At 37.5% G+C, this 21,170-nt stretch overlaps 1 long non-coding RNA gene across 1 annotated transcript in view; it reads left to right on the top strand.

Moving 5' to 3' along the window:
• Positions 1–21,170, top strand: part of LOC141424166 (uncharacterized) — a 244,256-nt gene that overhangs the window by 2,137 nt on the left and 220,949 nt on the right. The window contains exon 2 of the long non-coding RNA XR_012449096.1: positions 17,493–17,668. This is a non-coding gene — a long non-coding RNA (uncharacterized lncRNA). The remainder of the gene's footprint in view (positions 1–17,492; positions 17,669–21,170) is intronic.

Here is a 21,170-nt window from a genome sequence, read left to right as displayed (position 1 = left end):
TCTTGTTTGCTTACTGCCATAGGGAAGAACTGACCACATTTCTAAAACCTTAATCAGATGGATGCAGTTGTGGAGATGGAGGCTGGGGAGCTTTCACTAGAACAATGTAAACCTGTATCCCATTGCTTTTCTGGTGAGGGTGGGTAAATCCCCTCCCATATGACTTCCTAACTGGGTCTCCTCTTACTCAGAACTTGTGATGACATCCAAAGGGTGGGGGAGGAACAACAGTGGTTTCCACTGTAGTTTTCAAATGTGTCATCTGTGGTCCCTTACTAGTAATTGATTTTTTTCTTAACTGTGGTAGATAATTTCTTTTCTTATGCTGTATTTTAATGGGTAACAGATCTTTCAGTGGGTAATAGATCTTTTGTAGTGAGCTAATGTTTATTTACATTTTTCCCCCTTTGAACTTTTTATATGGGGAAGAAATAATGAGTAGAGCACATTATGCCTTTCTGAATCAGATGTCAAGTTGTGCTGCCCGAAAGGGTAATTGGTTTCAAGGGTCTGATGAAAGTTGCTCCTTGGGAAGGTTACCATTATATACATATTTTCTGTATCTTTATTCAGTTTAAATAACTAATCATTGAATGCCAGCTAAGTGTAAAATACTGTAGAGGCTTAAAAATTAAGCTTTATAGTCTCTAAAGGAATTTTTTTTGGTATAAAAGTGGTAAATGAAGCAACGTACTCAAAGCAAAGCAATTAGAGAATTAGTAAATGCTAATTTGGATGGTGTTGGTGATAAGATCAAAAATTCTAAGAAAGGAGAAGTCTGAAGAGGTTTTGTGGAGGTGGTGGAAGTTGAACATCTCTGGAGGGCTGAGTAGGTTCTCAATAAGTGGAGGTGAGAGTGGGGAGAGAGGCCAACTGAAAATGATCTTAATGATCACTCCAGCTGAACCCATTCATTTTATGAATAAGGAAACAGAGACCCCGTTAATTTAAAAGCAACCTGCTTGCTCTGGTACAATGAGAAGAGGCAGGATCTGAATCAGCTCTTCAAGTGCCTTTTTAGTACCCATGTACACCAAATCACTATTGTTTGCATTTAACTGAGAAAATCTGCCTTATAAAATAGTGCAGCCGTGCAGGGAAAACGGAAACAAAGCAGTTCACTGGAAGGCCTGATTGATGTCTGATGTCTAATGTAGGACCTCTGGTCTTACTGGGATACCCTCATGTTTAATCATTTCTGACTTCTTTAATGCTTGAGGTCTCCAATTTAGATACCTTCAGAGATCATTGAGTACCCAATGAATGAAACAGACCAGACAAAATGACATAGGAACTAAGGGTGCTGGATGGTGGTGAGCTGGTGGTGTTTAAAGGGCTCAGCGGTTTCTCTGTCCAGCTGATTGTTGCTAAATGAACAAGCAGGGGCCTAGTTTTTAAAGAAAAACTAGAAGACACAAATTTTTACATGAACCTCTTGATCTTTATTTGTTAGCATCTAACTAAAAATTTAAATGAATATTTTCTGAACATTAAAAAGTTTTTAATGGGTTGGGCATGCTAGCTCATGTTTGTGATCCTAGCACATGGGAGGCTAAGGCAGGATGACAGCAAATTTGGAGCCAGTCTGGACTATATAGTGTTTTTTTTTTTTTTTTAAAAAGAAGTCTTTGAGCCAGAGTTAGCCCACAGATTTCTAGTTTTTAGTGTCTGTTTCAGCGATTTCCAGTGTACAACGTCATTCTGTCTTACCTTCTTAGCAGTTTTATGAGTTATTTCTTATCCCACTTATATGAAAAGTCAATATCTACTAATATCATAATACCAGGCAGTAGCTACTGTTGTGAAAAAAGAACAAGGAACCTTTTTGTGTTATAGCGGAGAAGCTCTATGAATGGAGAATCTACAGGTGGAATATTCCTTTCCCATGGAATGCTCTCTGATGCCTTCCATCTCCTCATTGTGTCTGACCTGTACCGTTATTCTGTTCTCCTTTACGACTTTGCCTAGCCCTGTACAAAAATATTTTCCTTTCCTTAGACACATTTAAAGTAGGAGCTTGATGGTTTCAAAATAACTTCACTGTTTATAGAAAATAAAAATGAAATTCCTATGGGAAAGATATAAATATTTTGTCTGTAAACAGATTTCAAGCTAAATAATTATTATTATATTATGTGTAAATATTTTTTATTCTAGTCCATATAAGCATAAGAAATGTCGTATTGCATTATTATTGTTATTACTAAATCTGGCTCTGAGTTCCCTCATCTCACTGAGGGTAGAGCAATAAATTCAAAGGTCATACAAAGATCTTGGAATAGTGGGACAGGGATGGCTCTATGTCCATCATTGCTGGTATAATCCATTAAAGCTTTAAGAATTTCTCTCTAGGAAGGGTTTGGGATAGAGTAAAATATAGATGGAAAGAACTAGAGGACCTGAAGTTGAGTTTGCATAGAATACTATTTTAACTTAGATTGTGTGTTTATCTGGGATAGGGTGAAAGGTGGCACTGATGGGAATTTTTAGAAGGGAGATTGATACTCTCCCAGGCCACATATAAGATGATGGGCCAAGTTCAAATGATTTTCTGAAAGGGATAGCTCATCTAGGAACTTTGCTGAGGCAAGAAACCTTAGGATATTGGGCAATGAAAGGACACTGAACCCAGGCTGTATGCTTCCTGGGATAGGCAGCCTTTGCTGTTTCTCACAGCCAGCCTTCTCTAGGCATCCACCTCTACACGTAGCATCCAGGGCTTTCCTTCTAAAATTGTCTGATTCTTTTAAAATATTGTGGTCTCAGTGTAGGGAAAATCCCATTCACTCTCCTCCTTTGCCCCCCCCCCATCCTCCTTTCTTGTTCCAATCCCTTCTTCACCCTTGGACTGAGTAGAAAGCTAGGTAAGCAGGGTTATTTCTCATTCTTATGAATATATAAAAAACACAGTACATTTTAGCTTCCTTAGATAGGATACTCAGTGGTCCCTAGCACCTTTCCAAGCTTCTGCTTTTTGTTTTGTTTTTATGCTTTTGGTTTTGTTTCATTTTTTCCTTTCCTCATTTGAAAAGCAGTCTATGAAGTTGTATGTTGTATGGATGCAAGAAAGATCAGATTTGATTCTTCTCACCACCAAGGAAACTCTCCTCATGGAGAGAAATGTCATCCACACAATTACACAACATCATGATCTAAGTATCTCTTTCTTATACATGATAATTGTTTTATGGCTTTCCAGGATAGTGCAAAGTGCCCAAAAAATGTCAGATAGGCTCCGAGAAGAGTGGAAAAAGTGGCCGTAACCATTCCATGCTGCTTTGTACTAAAAAGGGGCACATGTATGTATTTCTGAATAAACTGAGTATTTGGGACTGGAGGAATGGCTGAAGTTGTAGAGCACCTGCCTAACAAACATAAGTCCCTGAGTTCAAATCCCAGTGTGACAAAAATAAATAAATAAATAAATAAATAAATAAAACCTCTAAACCTGAGGATCTGGATAAAACATGAATGGAGGGAGGATACTCAGTTTTTCATTTTTAAAGGTCCTAATAGTGGGCTAAATGCCATCAACATCAAGAATAATACTGATAATTACTAATAGCTTATTCTTGATGGGGGCTTTGCAATTTAAAAGCATGTAAGTTATATTATCCCTGAATTTTCTGTGTAACTTTGTGAGGTAGCCATTGTTTTAGACTCTTTTAACCTTTGGGATAAGTAAGGCATAGAAGGTATGTATTACCACTTGATAAGTGACAGAGTCATGCCAGAACCTAAAGTTTCCTTCTATAAATCTAGCTTATCTACCTTTGGACATAGCTCTCAGGTTTGAAGAATTAAACTGAATGCCTCAGAGATTATTATAATAAATTAATAAAGAGAAAATGGTTGATTCTACTTCCTTAGGCATGTTGTAGGGTGATTATGTTGTTAGTGTTGAAAGCAAGATCTAACCACCCTCTCCATACCAAATGCCAAATATCCTTCTCACTAGCAAGAAGGCAAATAAAGTGATCTATTGAGCTCTGGTTTATTATAGCTAGCATAGTGATTTTAGTGAGATTTATGGAAGCTAATTCTATTTTTATACTTGGCATATAAAATTTGTGATATATTGGAACCTCCATGGTATAATGAATATGCACAGTGAATAGATGCCCATTTGAAATAGCTGAGATGATAATTTTAAATTATTATAAGGCTTTTCAGTTGTTATGTCTTTGCTTTTATTGCATGCTGTACGTACCTATGATTTATTTGGCAATGAGCGTTTGGTCAAGAACACCCCAATCATATCACTTGTTCCCATGAGAAAGTGCCACTTACATGGTTTCCAGAACATATTATGGCAAAAAGTACAGAGAAAAAAAAATCACACCTATAAATGCAAAAGATTTTCCTGATTCAACTTAGAGAGTTAGAATTGCAACTGTGGCAGATCCCATTTTGTTTGTAACCTGTCATTCATTCATGTATCGTATTTGTCATATGATCTTTAGACCTGTTATGGCTTACTATTTGGGAGGCTTTTGCCATTGCTTTGAATTTGGGAAAATTAAGAAGAAACACAACCTTTATAGATTAGAATATTTACAGAATCAGAAACAAGACAGCTTAACAGAGGAGATAAAAGGATAAGACATATTATACTAGGAGTACCATGTAGTCACTAATCCAATGATGTAAGAGCTCTGGATTGCTAAAGCCATTAGGGAAAGCTTCGTGTAGGAATTAGCATTAGAATGTCAAAGATTTGTAGCTGTGCTGATGGAAATATTAAAACATTATAAGTTTAAGGATGTTATGAGCTAGGGTAGGATGTTTGGGGAAAGGCAGAGATTTTGTTTTCTGGCTTTTGGGGCATTTGAAGCTATTTGCAACAGATTGTGAAGAGAGTTTTTAATATTGGACGAGGATGTACTTTTACCTGTGTACAATGGAGAACCATTGGAGGCCTTTGACTGGAAGTGATGTGATTTAAACTATATTAGGGCTATCCAGATTACAGCAGTACAAGGAATGGATTGGAGTGGAGGTTACTAGAAAAAAAAGAGCTGAGTTAGGAGGCAAAGGGTTATGAGGGCTTGTGTTCAGGTACTGATATTGGGAATGTTGAAGAGGAAGAAGATACAAAAGGCTCTATGGAGGTAGAGTTGGATGATTTGGGAACTTTATTTGAGCTCAATAAAGAAATAAAAAATAACTACCAGTTTCAAGTTTGGTTTAGTAGAATATAGTATATGAAAAAAAATGAATCAAATCAGGAAAAAGTACTGGTTTAGCTTAGAGGTACTCAGTGGATTCAGTGTTTGCCAAGCATTTGAAAATGTGGTCCTAGGCCTCAGAATTAACCTCATTAAGTAATAATAGGACTTGTGGAATTGGGCAAGTTTTCCTTGTGTGATTATGAGGAAAGATAATGAGAATGGAAAGAACTGAAGAGTCTTGCCAAATCTTGTGCTCACCCTAAGGAATGAATACCTCCTTCCCATTCAGAATCATGGCGATGTAGGCCATTCTAACTGGCACAGGTATCTTCTGTGTGTGTGCTGGTGTACCTGTGTGTATTTCTAGGATTTTTCCAATAGTAACACTGCTCTCAGTCACTTGCATGTTTGATTTGGAGTGGGAGAAAAAGGTGGAATTAATCACTATTCCTTAGGCATTGAGCTTATTTGGTACACATCCATAGAGATGTATTGACTTTGCATGTCTCATCCATTGAGCAAGTCATTGCAGAAAGTAGGTGACCCATAATTGGGGATCCTGAATGCACTTTAATTTAGAAAGTATAGGGAACAAAAGATATTACTGGGGAGAGTGAGCAGAAAGACAAATGATCAGAGGAGGCTCTGTATTATTTGGGAGTTTGAAATAGGCTATATTAGTGAAATAATGAGCAGTTTGAGGCTTAAATGATAATTTGCAAATAGTATTTAGTGAAAGATCATTGCTACTAGTAATAGTCATACACTTACTGAATTGAGTTTACAGGGTATATACAGTATTATCTCTCCTAAATGGATCAAAATTTCAGTTCAGTCTTAGAAAATATTATACAACTTAGAAAGGAAAGGATACTTTCATTTCCAAGGGTTTGTTTTGTTGCATAATACTAAAAGTGTTAATGCTACCTTCAAATTGTTCTAACAAATTAATTTCAGTGATGACTATTTAACTTAAATGTGTTCAATAATCTATAATCTGATCTTAGAAGCAGGGCCATTAACTGAGAATAAGGAGAACCTGCTCTCTGTTTCTGATCCTGTCTGTCTAATTTTTGCTCTGAATAAATCCATTCTCTTAATGTGTAAAATGATTCTGGATGATTTAAAGGCTCCTACTATTTTAATTGTGACATTTCTTTTCAATATTTCTCAACTGAATCACTGTAAAAAAATGTAATAAAAAAGTATAAGGTTGATTTGAATTATCTGCAAAAAGCACATTAGCCTTTAACAAGGATATCCACATTTCTTAAAAACACCAGTCCAACCTAGAATGTTGATGATCTGTTATGACTCTGCCCCTGGTGAAAATAATGAGACTGATGTCAGCAGATTATATGAAACTTCAGTGGTACAGAAAGCCAAGCAGCATGATTTAGCTTTATCAAATGCTGAAAAATGTTATTTTACATGGGGAAAGAAGTTTGTGTTAAGTCGATTTTGACTTGGTAAGTAACTTTGGGTTTCTGAATCTATTTAAAAAATTTTTTTTCTTGTTTAAAAATTAACCATTTTTGTGCATGTAATGCACAAAATTCTATGCATGTAGGTTTGAGCAGATTGATTGAATGTTGTTGTTTCTATTTGTCAAGTAGAAACAGAGCACTGGAAATTTAAAAATAGAAAATATAAAGATTATTTGGGAGTTTGCCAGTGATAATAATCCCAAAAAGTTTACTGTGAAATATTCAAGTGTTAGCTCAGAAGAAACCTTTTAAACAATACATTTTTCTCTTTTGATGTATAGTTTTATACATTTGACAAGCAGAATAGTTTTATGACCCTGCACAAAAAGTCCTTGAAAATTTGCTATTCCTTTGTGGTTAGACTCTTCTCCTGCCCACCCTCAATATCTGGCAACCACTGATCAGATCTCTGTCAGTACAGTTTTGCCTTTTCCAGAACTTCATGTAAATTGAAGCAGACAGTATGTTGTTTTGTCAATCTGGCTTTTTTCATGTAGCATAATGCAGTTGAGATTCATTCCTGTTGTTGTATGTACTTGTAGTTTATTCTTTTTTATTGCTGAATAGTATTATATTTTGTAGATATTCTCTGCAGTTTATCTACTAGTTGTGGACATTTACATTGCGCCCAGTTTTGGTAATTATGAATAAAGCTACCATATGCATTCACTAGTGGTTTTCATGTGAACATAAATACTGTTTCTCTTGGGTCAATACCTAAGAGTGAGACTACCTAAGAGTGAGACTACTGTCTCACTCTTAGGTGAGTTAAATATATATTTAAATGTATATTAAATATTATTAAATTTATAATAAATACCAAACTATTTTTCATATTGATTGTGCATTTTAAGACTTTATGCTTCTCTGCAGACGTGCTAGCATTTCGTAATCAGGTGGTCAGATTTTTGCTTGTTTGTTTTTTAATTTTAGTGGTTCTAGAGGGTACAGTATTCAGGTTTGCCTAAACCTGTTTACTATCCATGTTTGGATAGTAAAGTTTGACCCAAACACCCCTTTGTGTATAGTGAATTGCACTCTAGCTTGATGTGTGAATAAATTGTAACTTAAAGTAAGAGTATACCTTTATTACAGATTTTTGTTTGTTGTTTGTTTGGGGCAGGATCTTACTCTGTAGTCCAGGCTGGCCTTAAACTCCCCTCTTCCTGTCTCTGCCTCCCTCGTGCCACTATGACTAGCTAAGAGTATACCTTTGTAATCAAGCAAAAATCAGAGCATTTAAGTATCAGCCAATCAAAGGCTGATACTTAACAGATCAGACCAAGTCCATGGAAGGTAATTGCCCACTGTAGCCAATCAGATTGTTTCTTTATACCACTTTCTTTTCCTTTGGCTATGAATGTAACCTCTACGTTTGGTGGGGTGGGCGTTCTTAACCATCTTTGGTCTGGAATATTTTAGAATATTTTCTTCTTGTGCAAGTATACTTTGTTAAATTTAACTGGTCTTGGTTTTTCTTTTAGCAATAGTAGTATCTCCTTGTGGCTTTAATTTACATTTTCCCAATGACTAATGCTAAAGAGCATATTTTCATATGCTTATTTGTCATCTGTGTATCATCTTTGTTGAAGCATCTTTTCAGATCGTTTGTCCTTTAAAAAACTGGGTCATTTTCATATTGCTAAGGTTTAATAATTTTTCCATATAATCTAAGTTCTTTGTAAGTTGTATGACTTGCTAATGTTTTCCTCCAAATTGTGACTTTTCATTCTCCTTGTGTCATTTGTGAGATGTTTTTAATTTTGATGAAGTTCAATTTGTCAGCTTTTTCCTTTTATAGATGATGCTTTGGTGATATACCTAAGAACTCTACCTAGCTCAAGGTCACAAAGATTTTTCAATATGCTTTTGTCTAATAGTTTTATAATATTAAATTTACATTTTAAGTCTGTGGCCCACTTTGAACTAATTTTTGTGTGAGATATGTGTCCAAGTTCACTTTTGGTATTTAGAGTTGTACCATTTGTTAAAAAACCAGTCATTTCTCCATTGAATTGCCTTTGCATCTATTTCAAAAATCAATTGACTATAATATCTGTGTGAGTCTATTTCTGGATCCGCTATTCTCTATTGATCTATGTCTTTTCTTTTGCCAATACCACACTGTCATGATTGTTGTTGCTTTATAGTAGAATTTGCTTTTGCATAGCTCTGCTGGAAAGATACAAATTCTGTGAAGTACTTTAGCTAATTTCCTTTTCAGTATTCTTATCCAAGCAAATGGATTATTTCTAAACAATTTTAATGTCTTCAGCCTTCATTCAGCTTATGTGTTGACTATAAACTTAGAATAAATTGTAGCCAGACTTCTTTCAGTCCTTTCTGGGATAAAGAAAGACCCTTGTGCATTATGGTATTTACACTGTGGTTTCCCGTCATAGTCAAAATGCAAAAATTTTCAAAAAGAACCATCATCTACTAAACTACCATCTATAGAAGTTCCTTTGAGGGGCTTTCCAGGGAGCCACCACTTCTTCCAAGCTCCACCATTCTGCCCCAGCAGCCCAGGCGGTGGTGACCTTACCACCCATTGATAACCAGCTTCCTGTTGGGCAGTGTGGCAGTTGGTGGGAACCAGCTGTTATGATTCATTCCATTTCAGATTTCTGCCTTTTGAGTAGTGATGCTAATAAGAGCCAAGCTGAATGGTGTCTGATTGGGAGAATTTTCTTTATAAAAGCAGTTTGATTTCTAGTGCCTGGGCAATTGAACTTTTTATTTTTTTAGCAGGTATGCTCCAATTTCCACTCTCTGTGTGAGCTCAGTAGATAGATAAATGTTATTTTCATCAAGTGTTTGTATTGGCTATTATTTCTTCCTGAAAAACAAACAAGCATTGCGACTTCTACACTCACACACACACAAAAAGTCTTGTATTACCAGTTCTTAAATACTTTTATAAGCTTTCTGGCTTCTGATAGTCCCCTAAAGGGAAGAACAAAAAAATCCTACTCAGTATATGATTTTTTGCATTCAGATTTGGTGAAAGAATTCTTGAGTTCCTGAGCAGATTGATTCATGTACCTTGAGGGTATAGCCTTTCTCTTGGGTCTCTAAAGCCAATTTCTTCTGTTTTGTTTTATTTTTGTCATTTTCTTAGCTATAACAGGCTTATGGATATTATTTTAAAAGACAGGATATTTGTTAGGGAGTTGAAACCATGTATAAACAGGAAGATAAGCTATTGTAAATGCACTGAAAAGAATAATAAATATAAAAGACACTTTAAGCTGGGCACTGGTCACTCATACCTGCAGTCCTAGCTACTACAGAGGCAGAGATCAGGAGGATCGTGTTTTTAAGGCCAGCTAAGGCAAATAGTTTGCAAGACCCTCACAAAAATATCCAACACACACACACATACACACACACACACACACACACACACACACACTCAAAGAGGTGGCAGAGTGGCTCAAATGATAGAGCACCTGCCTAGCAAGTGTAAAGCCCCAAGTTCAAACATTTTTCAAACTCTAGTACCATGAAAATAAAGACACTTTAAAATACTGATTTGGAAAATATTGATAAGGAAAAGATGGATTGGTTCTTATGAGTTACTCAAAGTTAATATTGCCCTTTAGATGAGACAGATGTCAATGAGGGAGAATGACTGAGTAAGCTTGGGACATACCAATCTTGGTACCTATAAGCAGGCGTGGGAGATGAGACTGTTACTAGCTTTGTACAGGGTGGGCCATATTTCTTCAGCATCACAATAAAAATCTTTACTACATAGAAAACAATAACCCAAAATAAAACAAAGTCAAATTAGAGCTGGAATTTTTCAAATACTAAGAAGTACTTGTTTACTGTAACCAATTAAACTTGTACTAGAAATTGAATATTTTGAAACATTTGGTAATAAGTGATTTTTAGCTCTGGACTGGTGATGCTGTAGAGCATAAGTTCTCAAACTTTAGTGTATGTAAGAATCATCTAGGGAGCTTGTCAAAATTTAGGTCTTTGTGCCCCAGCCCTCAAAAGTTGGGATTTAATAGGTCTGGGAAGTGACCATAAAACTGCATATTAACAACCTCACTCTGGCATCACCAGTCATTTCTTAAAATGTTGCAAGATTCTCCTAACAAAATTTTTTGCCCTTTAACTGAACTTTTAAAAATACTATTTCATTTAGCAAAAGTATTATAAAACTAATAATAATTGAACTTCAGAGTTCCAAAGAGGTTTAGAGTTCCTGGATTAGAATTCTTATGTCTAAACTAAGTTTAGAATTCCTAGGTGTAAAACAGACTGAAGTTATATTTCTTTCAATTAGAAGTTATTAGTCATACAATTTCCATTTCCAGATCATCTGTGCATCCACAGATGGTATTAGATAAGGGAAGTAGACCAGGCATAGATACCTAGGGAATTCGACAAGGTTCTTTTAGAATCATTATTACCTAACGTGCCCTTAATGATGTTACTCAAGATCCCATTAAGTTATCCATGAATATAGTAATTGGTCCCCTGATGATAGTCAGGGGGAGTCAAATCCTGTGGTTCCACTCCATAATGGTCATGTTGGAGACAAGATAGAAGTTGTTGCTTATAATCTTCAAAGGCATTTTCCTTTCTAGGGATAAGGCTAAGGCATACTATGCTCCAAAGGACATTTTTCAAAACACAGCAGGAGTCCCTAGAGAATTTTTGGTCTCAAATTCAGGCAGGTACCTATGACCTGCTTTTTAAAACTGATTTGAAAATCCCATCAAGCACTAGCAATCAAAATCCAGACTCTCCACCAGCTATTCTGTAGACTTAGAAATGCATTGCTTTCATCTGCATACATCAACAGCTTTAATATATTTTGGATAGGGTTTTCTCCTAAATGAAACATTTCTAGTGTCTGAACTCAAAGCAGTTGCACAAATGAACATGATGTAAGTTGACTCTTTTTGTGTGTATGTAGCAAAGGTATTATAGTTTGGATATGATGTGTCTCCCAAAAGGCTCATGTTTTGATCCCCATCTGGTGATCCAATCATTTGCAGGTAATTGGATCATGAGGACTCTGACTCTCTGACTTCATCAATGGACTAATCAATTGATGGATTTATAATTTGATGGCATTGTTGGGAGGTGCTGGAAATGAAAGAACTGAGGTATAGTTGGAGGCAGTAGGTCACTGTGGCATGCCCTGAAAAGATATAATTTGTCCCAGACCTCTCTCTCTCTCTCTCTCTCTCTCTCCTCCTCTTGGCTGCCATGAGTTGATCACCCTCTGCCACATACTCCTGCTGCCATGATGCTTCTGTCTTACCTTAGGCCCAAGGCAAAAGAGCCAGCTGACTATGGACTGAAACTTCTGAAATCATGAGCTGAAATGAATCTTTCCTCCTTTAAGTCGTTTCTCTCATGTATTTTGTTACAGTGATCAATAGCTGACTAACACAAAAGGGAATCGGGTTTCCTGACCTGGTGTTTGTACTCAAAGTGCTACAATTTTTAAAATTAGAATTCTGAGAATTTCTCCCTTTTTGGGATGAATCTCTTGGTTTGTGGTTCATGTTCACCCCTGGCATAAAAAACTTTTCTGTGGGATCCCAGTTTGTGTCATTGACAGTTTTTTAGATTGTGACCTGAAGGAATCCTTGTTTCATCTGAGTTCTTATTCCTGATCCTCACAAGCCATACTGTACTGTTTTAATTTTAATTTTTTCAGGGAGTCTTTTACATGATTCCTGTCATCTATCCTATTTGCACTGGTACCTTTACTCTCCCTAAAATCAGTCTGTATTTTCTTTTCTGTATTTATTCATCTCTAGTTATATTTTGACCAGGAAGATTCTGTACTAACAGGAATTATGCAGTATACTGAAGACTCTGGAAAGAGAGGTTGAAGGAATGTGAAAACAGACAGCATAATTCAGGCTGTCAAGGGGCCTGTGCATGGTGCTGGATCTGCCACTTACTTCACAGTCTGATGGGACTAAGTAAATTTACCTTGATAAGCCTCATATCATCACAAGTAAAGTAGAGGTGACAATAGTACCTACGTCATAGGGTAAAGTATTAAACAATTGAACATCCATATAAACACTCAGAACTGTTTAACATGCGTAAAATAGATACCATGCCCAATCCCCATCCTGAGATTCTGAGCAAATTGATCTGGGATAGGGTTCAGGCATTGGTATATTGTAAAAACTCTCTGGGTGCAAGTAGGATTGAGAGTTGGACTAGATGATTCTCAAAGTCTAGACTAATTGGCAGTGTCATAGGCATATATGTTTATGCCTCTGTCCTTTCATTTTATATAAGTTTTGTCTAGAAATCACTGTAGGGAAGCAGAAAATATTTGAAAATTGGCAAAACTATGATGCATTAACAGTAAGTATATACTGGGTATACTTTATTGTGGCAGATTCTTTATGATTCTAAGTCAAACAGTTTTTCAGTTGAAAATATTACAGTAGTTTTTAGGCTGCTTCAACTCATTGTCCTTTAAGGTCATGTGTTGTACTACTATCTCACAACATAACATGATTCAGTTAACAGATCAGGGTATGCATGCTCATGCAGTACAGAAAGCATATTAATTTGGCGTTTGGAGTCTGATGAGTTGTAATGAATTGGGTTACCAGGTGGCTACTTAATTGTGTCATTGAATGAATTAACAGTCCTCAAATGTGAGAAATTCACACTCAGTTTTATCACTTCTTTCAGTGAACTGGTAGCAGCATCCAAAAAATAAATGTACATTTCTAAAAAAAAAATCCAAGTGTTTCATATTAAAGAAAAATGGATTTCAGAAGATTTAGGGCCTGATCAGGTAATGTTGCTAATATTTCCTGTAATATTCTGTGCAAACAGACTAGGAAAAAGCAGAGAAATAGAAAAAACAGCAAACTAAAATCTCTGCAGTTCCATAACCTAAAAAAGCCATTACTAAGAACATTATATACAAGTTCTTCCCAGAAATACACACACACACACACACACACACACACACACACACACACCACAAACAGGTATAGGAATCAGAATTGAGGCCATATTATGCATAAAAACTTACATTTATCCTATGAAACAAAATCTCTAAAAGCACCTACAAAACAACATAATGTCAAAGTTTGGTCGCTCAGTGTGGTTATGTGTGGCACGTGATAAGGGATGTAAGTAAAAGGAAGATTGAGATTTTCCAGGAAAGAGAAGGAGGATTTTGAAGAATAAATAATGTGTTGTATTTCAGAATATCATTTTAATTTATCAATAAATTATTTAAGGGGAAGAGTTGAAAAATCCAAGGAAATTATTTGTTGAAAAAGTGTAGAATTTCAAAACTTTATCAGAAAGAATTAGTTTAAGTTCAATAATGATCTTTTTGGAAGTGGCTCAATGTGTACCTTAATTGCATGAATGAATGTAAAAAGTATTAAATATATAAGAATAGAAACTTAGTTCCTGCTATAGTTTGAATGTGTCCTGCAAAATTCATGTGTTGAAAGCTTGATTTCCAGTGCAACAGAGGTGAGAGGTAGGACCTTTAAAAGGTGATGATGAAGTCAAGAGAGCTCTGCCCTCATGAATGGCGTAATGTTGCTGTCATGGGACTGGGTTTGATAGAAAGCCAGTAAGCTTTCTCTGGCTCTCTCTTGCCATGTGATACCTCTGCCATGTTATGGCACAACAAGAAGAACTTTACCAGGTGTGGTCCCTTAATCTTGGAATTCCCAACATTTAGAATCATGAGCCAAATAAATTTGTATTCCTTGTAAATGATCCAGGCTCAGGTATTCTGGTATAGCAACACAAAGTGGACCAAGACAGCCTCTAAAACCTTATTTTTCTTCTTTCTCTTTTCCAAGATTTCTCACAAAGTCTCAATTTGTTTTCTATATTTTCTGCCACATAGGAATTTTAGTTTTTAAAAGTAGAAGGATTGCCACTGATGATTATGCCCTTTGTAGATATGTACAGAAAATATGGAAATGATTACTACCTAGCTACTAGTAGTCATAAACAGAAAGAATTGACAGATCTGTGCTTACAGTTTTTTGTGCTGGCTTGTAATTTCCATAGTTGAAAGGGTCACTTAAAGAGAGAGACAAACAGAATTTATGTGGGTGAAAGATTCTTGGAGCCATTGTGTAATGAAGGCTGCTTTCGGTATGCAATAGAGGTTACCATTGAGTCCATATACCTGACAAACACAAGCTTTTGCATCACTGGCCACATAATTTGTAGAGTCCAGTGCAAAGTTAAATTTGGACCCCCCCCTTGTTTAAAATGCAAAAAAATTGAAATTTAAATTTTCTCATATTCTTCCATATTCTTTCCTTTAACCTATCATGATATATTTATTTGCTATTCAATTTTGCGTGTTCTTGAATATGGGGATACCTTTCAGGTAAATGCAGATTCTCACAAGGTCTGTCCCTGGAACTAAGATGTACTATATCAACTGGCTACCTGGCTCCCCTCCTGTGCTCGCTGGTCCAACCTGTGACCTGGGAGGTAGCCAAGAAGGTATGTCAGGCATCTCTTCTTCCCTTGTTCCCAGTGCCAGTGGGAACCCATGGTGGCTGAGAACGTCAAGGGCAGTATAACCTGCGTGTTGGATGAGCTAGATACCTGGTTTGGAGATAAGTGAGACTCTCTCCTACTTACTAGTGGTCATAAACATGCCATGGTGCTACTGGTCTGGAATACAGATTGGTGCTACCATGTCTCTTGAGATGTCTCAAACAGCTACATAACTTTCTATTGAGACTGGAGTTCAGCAGCAATCTTTGGGTAAGGATAGGGACAGAGATCTGAGGGTACCTAAGTGGTGGGATTTAGTGAAGCAAGTAGCTAAGAACCCATGAAACACCTTCTCTGCTACCTGCAAGGGCATGGATTGGTTCAGTGAATGACAGCTAATTAATGAGAACCTAGATGGCCTTGGGTGCCTTCGTGCCTTGCACGAAGTTTTTCCTTCTTGTATCCAAACTATTGATCTCAACAAGGTTTATACTGAACATGTATAGATTTTAAGGATAGGGTTTCTTTTAAATGTAACCCTTCATTGTACCAACCAAGGTTAGGAATAGACTCTGTTCAAGTCCCTGCCCTTAGTAATTACAGACTAATTTGGAAGCATGGGCAAGGACCTTCCCTAAATTAAAGTTTATTTATAATCTTGGGGATAGTAACAGTACTTACCTCATAAGTTTGTTATAAGGATTAAATAAAATGATCCATTTAAGACACTTAGCACTCTAGTGATTTTAGATGTTCTTTTCATTATTTACTGGTTTTCTCAGTAAGTGAAGATGGTTCATGGTGTTCCAGGGGTACTTGGGAGAATGAACTTTAAACCAAATATAAAAGAGCATATGTCTAGCTCAGTAATTGGATACATTTTGAGGACATAGGATTAGGGGAGCTCCAATCTGTAAATTCACATGTGGCAGAGACAGCTATTACCTCTAACATCCACCTTGCTACCTTGCTAGTTTTAGGAGGGTACACAGATGTAGAGCCAGAAACCACCTTCCCTCAACTGTTTCAAAACGAGCTGGGAACATGTTTTTTGGCAACAGATGTGTATAATTTCTGCTCTTCCATACAAGAAAATTACTTTCCCTCTTCTTCCTGTCTTTCTTCTTCCCCCTGCTGAGAACATAGACAGTTCATGAACATAGTGGTGGACCAGCTTCTGCCATGCAAATAAGGCCATACCCTGAGGATTGGCAAGGCAACATGATAGCATTGATTTTACTTCCCTGATAACTTTCTGGAGTAGAACTGCCTTCTCTACCCTGATACAGCTGTGCAGTTCCAGGGTCTAATATGAGAAAGAGATAATCTAGCTTAACTCCAACATATTTTGAGTGACTTGGTTATAATATATAGCACTTCAGATTGATCCTAGTGAATACATTAGACCCATCTCTAAAGGGGTTGAATGCTGGGGAAAATGTATTTTAGTGAGCTTCTCCAGTTACTGTGATTCTGGCTATATGGGTATGATATTTTGAAAAACACAACATAGGGACTGGGGTGTAGCTCAATAGTGGAGTGCTTGCCTAGCATGTGGCCCTGAGACTGAAAGGGAGGGGCTGGGGAGAGAACACAGCATTAATGTGCTCTAAATATTCCTATTAGCCTGTTAGAAAAATAAAAGCTTTCAAATCTAGAATCTAGAAGATAGGAATACCTCTTGCTAAAATTTTAGTATACTGGAACTAAACTTTGTCCAGGAATTCTGAAATAATTATTTACACTTTACAGTAATGTTTATATTGCTTTTTTAAGTTTAAAATAACTGATTTATGAAGATGAATGCCCAAGATTTTTTTATAGCATTATTTATAATAACCAAAAAGAGCGAAATAGTTTGGTTATTTATCAGGGAGTTTGTTTAGTTTTTATACCATGATTCTGTATGTTAGTTAAGATGCCCAAGGTAATTCTGTGTTCACCTAAAATTCCAAAGATACTGAGTTAAAAATAAACAAATATTTCAGCTTTTTAACTGAGGCCAATAGGAAAAGGGGACCAGGAACTAGAGAAAAGGTGAGATCAAAAAGAATTAACCTAGACCGTAACACACACTCACAGGAAATCAATGTGAGTCAACTCCCTGTATAGCAAAAACCCTTGTTCCTTCCTATTATTGCTTATACTCTCTCTACAACAAAATTAGAAATAAGGGCAAAATAGTTTCTGCTGGGTATTGAGGGGGTAGGGGGGAGAGGGAGGGGGCAGAGTGGGTGATAAGGGAGGGGGTGGGGTTAGGGGGGAGAAATGACCCAAGCCTTGTATCCACATATGAATAATAAAAGAAAAAAAAATTAATGCACTTAAAAAAATATTTCAGCTTTTTCTTCAGCTTCCTGTTGCCATGATGTGAACTGCTCTGCTCTGCCATGTCCTTCCCACCCTGATGGACTGAAGTTATTCTCAGGCATTTTGGTCACGGTTATGATAAAAGTAACCAATGTAGAAAATTTGCATCAGAGAAATCGGGTCTTTGCTGTGACTAATCCTGAACAAGTGAGTTTGGAACCTTTGGAACTGGTTTGTGGGAGGAATTTGGAAAAGAAGTGGGCTAAAGGAAGACTAAGCTCTGCTATGGGCAATTATGGTGGGAGTTCAATGTAGATAGAAACACAGACTGTGATTGCAGGCTCGTTAGACTTGAGATGGGAATTGGACTAGAGTTCATGCATGTTATATTTGGGAAAAGAATTTGTCTATATTTTGTTTGTGTCCTGAGAATTTGAGTGGTGCTAACTTAAAAAGTAACGAACTAAGTAACCATGTGTGCATGGTGGTATACATCTATAATCCCAGCACTTGGGAGTTGGGAGGCAGGATTGCAACTTTGAGGCCAGCCCCGGCTCCATAGTATTTCAAAAAAAACATGAAAAAGTAATGGACTACTTAATTTGGCAGAGGCGTGGACATTGCTGCCTGCTTTCTAGCTAGGTTTACAGTGAGAATTGAAAGCAAAAAGGAGAGTACAAAGATTTGAAAAATGCACAGTTTGGCCAGAAAAAGAGCACTTTAAAGTTTAAGACAAGAAGGGCTGTGTGGTTGTTAACGAGATGGGTGCCATTAAAAAGAAGGCAGCTACTTTGCATCAGGACAATAACCTTCAGGAGATGCCTTCAGGGCATCTCAGGCATTGGCCAGACCTCACCCATAGCAAGCTCAAAGGTTTAAAAGAGAAAACTCATTTGAAAAACTTTCCCTTGGGAAGAAAGCCCCAGGCATCCTGCTGGCACAGAGCCACCCAGGGAAGTGTCTTCCCAGGTTCAGCCACCTAGGCACTCAGAAGCCACTGTACCCATGGCTGAAGGCGGGAGTGGGGGGTGGGGTGGGGAGGTGAGAGGTGGGGGTGGGGTGTGGGAGTGGGGGGGTGGTTCCTGCTACTGCTTGAGCTGGCAGCAGGCCTTGGCATTGTCCACCTGATGTTGGTTTTGCAGGCAGGCAGAATGCAAGAGTTAAGGTGTCGGGGAGACTTTCATCTAGATTTTTAGGGAAGGCCTGGGAGGCTGGGCAATGTGTAGCAGGGTTGGAATCCTGCAGAAGCCATGAGGGTGAAGCCAAAGCTGCAGAGGAGTCCCAAGATGTTGGAGATGCCAGGAATGTGGAAGATCAGCCCAGAAAAGCAACAAGCAATAAATGAAGCCATTGCAGTTGAGAGGCCATGTGGGCTGCAGCCAGCAAGGCCATAGGGACAGGCTGCTCAAGCCCATTGGAGCTCACATCCGGCACCATGATTCCTGCATGCTGGACACGGAGCCGCAGGATTTAGTGTGTCTTGCTGTTAATGGCAATGATGCATTCTTTATGTCTCAGGCAGAGGAATCCATGGGGGTGGGGGGTGGGGGGGGAGAGAGAGAGAGAGATTGAGAGAGAGAGACTAATCTATGGGAAGGAAAGAAGGGAAGAACCTGATGATTCCTAACCACCAATAATCCAATAATTGATGAGTGGGGAGATAATTGAGGTGGGGATAACTTATCAGATTTACAGTAGAAAAGAAAGCTCAAAGAAAGATAAGAATGTTCAACCTGAAATACAACATTAAGTCATATATTTCTAAGAATTCAGAACTCTTAGCCCTAATTTTAGCCTGCCTCACTGTTGGATTTGTCTTGCTTTGGTTTGATATTTCTTGCTATATTCTCTCATTCCTTTTGGAAAGGGAATATTTACTCTCTCTACCATTGCATGTTGGAAGTATGGAATTTTCTTTTTGCTTTTACAGGGGCTCAGAGCTAAGAATTTCCTTGAGTCTCTGAGGTGACTTTGAACTTGGACTTTTGAACAACATTTGAACTAAGACTTGGGATTCATGGAAATAAACTGAATGCATTTTGCATTATGAGATGACATGAGCCTTTTGGGATGTCAGGGGTGGAATGTTACAGTTTAAGGAGATGTGTTTGGGTATCAAGTTGATAAAGCATGTACTTATGATGGTTGGTTTTGATGGTCAACTTGACTGGATTTAGAATCTTATAGGAGAATGTTGAGGCATGCCTCTGGGTGTGTCTGTGAGGGCATTTCCTGAGAGGATTAAATGAAGGGGAAGACCTGCCCTGAATGGGAGTGGCAACATCCCAAGGGCTAAGAGGCCCAGATGGGAGAATAAAAGGAGAAAAAGGAGAAAGCCAGCCTTGGGCCCACATTCTCTTTCTTTTCTCTGCTTCCTGTGAAACACTGTGACCTGAATGGCTCTACGTGCCACCTTCTCTCCACAACAGTAGAATGACACCCCTAAAACCATGCAAAACAAACAAAACAAAATATTTCAAATAAGTCAGACCCAGGAAAATACATGATACGACTCTATTTATTAAAACTCTAAAAGCAGGCAAAGTTGTAGTGCTTAATGGTGTATGGTTAAGTGGTGAAATTAAAAAAAATGAACAGTGGCTCTAAAAGTCAGAATAGTGGAGACCTTTGAGAGGGAGGCTGGGCAGGGTAGAGAGGAGGAATGAGGAAGAGGACTTCCAGAGGACTAGCAATGTTTTACTTTTCAATCTGGATGGGTGATTGCAGAGGGTTCACTTTGTTCTGCACATTTACCTATGTGCATATCAGATTACACAATAAAAACCATTTGAAAGCACATTTCACAAGTGTGTGAGGCATATTCTCCCTATTTATGTTCATAGAAAATTTCACAAGGGATCCACATGCACACACATAGAAAACCATGGATGTTTGGTATTACTTTGGGAGGTAGGAATGTAGGGTAGGGAAGATTTTACTTTGCACTTTTACAATTTGTTTTTTTTTCCTATAATCATGTGCTACTTTAAAAATAAAAGCTAAATTTTGCAGTGGCTATTGACTGCTCCTTATGATGTGCTTCTGATATTATTTGCATTTCATGCATAATCATGTTACTTTAAAAACAGTCTCTCAAAACTTGCATGTGTATCCATATATGTGCATGTGTGTACACTAAGTAAATATACTTATATATACTTGGAGAATTCTGAAGTACTATTTTAACAGTGGTCACCACTAAAAGGTACACTTGGGAGAAAATAATGCATTAAGAGAGGATGAACTTTCATTTTTTATGATATGGACTTCTGATTTGTTTGTTTGAATTGTTCTTTTGGTAGTACTGGCTTTTGAACTCAGGGCCTCAGGCTTGCTAGGCAGGCGCCATTCTGTCAGTCCAACATGTACTACTTTTAAAATGTGTAGCATATGCCAAAAGTGTTTTGTAGCATATTTAGCATATTTTGTCTTTGTTTTGAAGAAGTACAAAGGAGTTCATTTAAAAATGTCAGATTTGGGGGGAAGGCTTATCTATAGGAAGAGATACCTGCGAATACAAACCTACACCTGCTCTGCCCCAACACTCACGTGCACAAAGCCTCTGATAACTGGCCCCATGGAACCTTTGAAATTAAACCATCAAGTCACGAGTCTTCAACACAAAGCATAGCTCCTAGTCTGTGGAAAGTATTCAAGAGAATTTTTTGAATTTATTGAAAACTACCCACTAGACTTTCACCACTTGTTT

Source organism: Castor canadensis, chromosome 6 (assembly GCF_047511655.1).
Source record: "Castor canadensis chromosome 6, mCasCan1.hap1v2, whole genome shotgun sequence".
Classification (NCBI taxonomy): Eukaryota; Metazoa; Chordata; class Mammalia; order Rodentia; family Castoridae; genus Castor; species Castor canadensis.
Note: the sequence above shows the minus strand (reverse complement) of the source record. Positions and strands in the feature narration are given on the sequence as shown.